Genomic DNA, 4,132 nt, shown 5'->3' with positions numbered 1-4,132 from the left:
GTGGTCCCTAGAATCCGATGCCTTTGAATGAAGCCCTTGAAAACCATCATTTGTGAAAGATTTGGTGAGTTTATGGTTGAATCTCCTTAGACCGTGAACTTCATGACCGTAAGGACATTAGACCGTGAACACTTGGACCGTAAACTCCATAGGACCGTGAACCACTTGCACCGTAAACTCCATAGGTCATGCCATTTTGACCGTGAACTCTTGTGGTCATGCCATTTTGACCGTAAACTCCTTTGGTCATGCCATTTGGACTGTAAACTCTTTAGGGTGGCCATACACCCTAGTTATGCAATCATATGTGATTATATCCCTTCAATCTAAGAGTTTCCAAGTCTATTGGGGTGTTATCCCTTATAATTAGTTGTTTATACACTAATCAAATACACATACATGTCATTATATGTTTATTAGGATCTTTGTGTGCTCAAGGTTTCACCTGACACTCTACATCCTTTTTCCAAACATACTTCCGTATCACTCACTACAGGTGAGTTCATACCCCTTAATCAACCTTTTAAATGATTTTAAATGCTTTTATGGGGGGAATACAAGTTGAAACATTATAGTTATTAGATCAATCACGTGTGATTAATAACTATCAAACAAATGGAATTACTATACTTTCAGCTGTTTTATCAACCAAACTACTTCAAACTATTTATCAAACTTGTTTTACATGTTAAAGTGCTTTTAAATCGTTTCATAGAATGACATCAAGTCATCAATATTTATTATCAAACTCTTCAAAAGGTTTTACAATACTTCTTTTGAAACTCATATATTGTCAAAACCGTGTCTAATACATATATATAAGTAAGGTTTGAAGGACTTAGGACTGATAAAACACTATACTTCTTGTTCCTTGATTGGTTGTGGACTTAGAGTACCCTGTTGTTTGTCTGAAGGTCGTTTGATCCTTAGTTATATATTATGTATATATGTATAAGGCATAAATGCTTTTACCTCAGTTCAATACATTCAGTTATACAAACAATTCTACTTGTAAACTATAATAGGTATAGTTTAGGAATATACTACTCATTACTTCTAGTACAATGAAGTATACAAAGAGTCAGTTCATACATGAGTCAGAACATGCTATATGAGAAACAGAACATACTATATGAGAAACAGAACATACTATATACTAGATAGAGATAACATACGATACTCTAGTACATACAATACATATACAAGCATACAATAACATAAATATGAACCATTGTTCGGGGCATGGCATCGTTGTCATGGCTCGATTTGTATCCAGAGTCTCTTGGAGGGAGAACGTGAATTTGTGTATATATCTATACTGGATTGACTATCCTAGCTGTTCGCTACAGTGGGACTTGCAACTCTACGGGTGCCAAATGTCATTTCTTCCGACGCCTTTCATCGTCGTGTTATTAGTCGATAGTATGGTGCAACCATTTCACATTACACCTTAATTAACGTCCGGATTAAGGTAGATAGTACAACAGTAGTTACTATAATACAACACTACAGTACTTTATTATTTCCCCATTGCATTCGCATTGTGATCTTCTCACATAAAGGGTAATGTAAAAACTATATTTTTGGTTAATGATAATCACATTTGGGAAAATACACACTTATACAAGAAATAAACATACATAACACTTGATGCCTTGGAAGAAGGCTACGTTTAGTAGAAAATATAGGATTTTCTAGGAGATACAGACATTTACAAACTTCTACATCAAACATTTACAAACTTATACATCAAACACTTACAAACATTTTCATACAAACACTGACACTAAAATGCTTATGAACTCACTAGCTTTAAAGCTAATCAACTCTTTCAAAATAACTTGTATTCTCAGGTCATCAGTAGACAAGTACCGGTGCCAGGTTTTGAGAAGGTGGAGCTCGTTCAAGACTCATCTCTTGTTTTGACTTACATTTTTTTGTAACGTCCAGGTTTCAAGGCTAAGCATTTTTAGACAATGTAATAGTCTAGGTCAACTATTGTAACTCTTTTTGATGTAATAAAGATGAAATATTTTAATTCTATGTGAATTATGTGTATTTGTGTGCTTATTACTTTATTATAAATATATATTTAATAAAGAATAAAAATAAGCGTCAAAATTAAAGTGTGATATAAGTCTGATATCTTTAAATGAAGTTGTAGTGGTCGCAACAAGGATTTCGGGGATATAAAGAACGCCGAAATCCGAGTTATAACGAAGAAGTTATGATCCGCCGAAGTTTTACGATAAAACCGGCACGGCACCGGGAGACGTAAATAGTGAACTTACGATGGAGGACTTTTTAACCTTAGTGATCTAAACAAAAGTCGTAGAATATGTTAAACCGAGAAAATCCATAAAAAGAACGCCCAAATCTGACTTCGTATGAAGAAGTTATGATTTTTCTAAGATCCGGCTTAGCAGTGCACGGCCTGAAACTCGAATTTTAGTTTGAGCGGTTTTTGGCTTACGCGACCTAAATGAGAGTTGAAGAGCCTTTCGGCTCCCGGAGTCCCAAGAAAAGAGCCTTTCGGCTCGGAAACGCTGCTCCAGCGAAGCCCGGTTTTGTGAAAAACCCGTTGTAAGTGAGCTACACCTAACCTATCTTTAGTTTAGCTTATGTTTTAATATAGTAATGTTATTAGGACCTTATAATAAGTACTTGGGCTATTATTATGGGTTATATAAGTATCGTTTAACGCTTATATAATAGTAATAATAGCTAGACTATTAATTAGTAGCGGTGAATAGTAGACTAAACCCTAGTGGCAATGATACTAGGTTTTGCCGAAGGAAAAGTGTGTTAAGAGTAACGAAGTGTTGTCCAAGCGCCGAGTCACCACCTACTCAGGTGAGTGCATAGTTACTTTCAGCTTACACATAGATATGAATTATTTTATATAAATTACGTGCTATGTGTGCATATTATCTGAATACTTGCTATCTATGCTGGATGAACGTTTTATACATGTTTTCAATGATTTAAATTGTATCTGTATTTTATATCTACAAAATGTGTTGGGTAAAACATGGGTAGATGTAATAGTTGTTGTGTGACAAAATAAAATAATGAGAGGTCTCGTTATAGATGTTATTGATGATCCAGTCATCTAGCGGAGTATAGATGACGACCACAGACTATTCTAGACAGTCCAGTAGAACACTAGCAGGCTCGCAACCTGTAGGTGTTTATTTGAACTTTGTGTTTATTTGAACTGTGTACTCACCGGGTGTACTCCATCCCCCACATGGTTGCCTTAAGGACATTTATTGCTGAGGAATCCCCTTAGCAGTAGTGTCCATCCCGATGATAGTCCTTAGACTAGGTCCCTTGTGTTGGATGTTTTAGGGACGTAAAGTGAGGATAACGGGAACGGGTAATCAGGTTTGTTTTATTTGATAAAGTCAATAAACTTATTTATTGTGAGTTGAAAACCCTATGTGCTCACCAGGCTCCCAAGCCTGACCCACTCAGTTTCTTGTATTACAGGTAGTGGCGCTTGAGCATAGATGTTGTAGAGTCCGTTAGGTGTTGCGTCTTGGGCTCGTTCTTAAGTCCAATTTTGTATCTGGATTGGGCCTGTCCATCCGTGATTTTATATTCTAGGGTTTAGTATTTATAGATGCTTGCATGCATCTTAGTACGTAAGATTGGAAGTCGATTATTTCATAGATATTATCTTTATCGTTTGTAACCCTAGTAGCCTCTACAGCGGAAGTTCTTTATCGAGCTCTGCTGAGGCTTGAATCTATTGAATCATTCGACATATTTTGATTCACTCTTGTGCTTGATATTTTTGTTTTACATTTCTGTGATTAACCTGTTTAAAGATCTAAACGATCAAAGAGTTTTTCAACTCATCAATTGGTATCAGAGCAGGAGACTGTGTAATTCATACACATCTCTTCTGTGATAGAAGTGATTAGGGTTTATTCCGCAATCATTGATATTTATTGAGCCGTCACCCATAATTGACGTATCTCATTAATTATTCATCTTGCCCTAATATTACATATTACAAAGTCTGATCTTATAACAGGTTACACGATCAAGCATGGACGATTCTCAATCCAATCCCATCAACATCTCTAACAGCATCGGTCAACCACCAAGATTCCAATTCTCTATA

Source organism: Lactuca serriola, chromosome 4, assembly GCF_051521515.1.
Source record: "Lactuca serriola cultivar US96UC23 chromosome 4, Lser_US96UC23_V15, whole genome shotgun sequence".
NCBI classification, from domain to species: Eukaryota; Viridiplantae; Streptophyta; class Magnoliopsida; order Asterales; family Asteraceae; genus Lactuca; species Lactuca serriola.
This window is presented reverse-complemented; position numbering follows the sequence as displayed.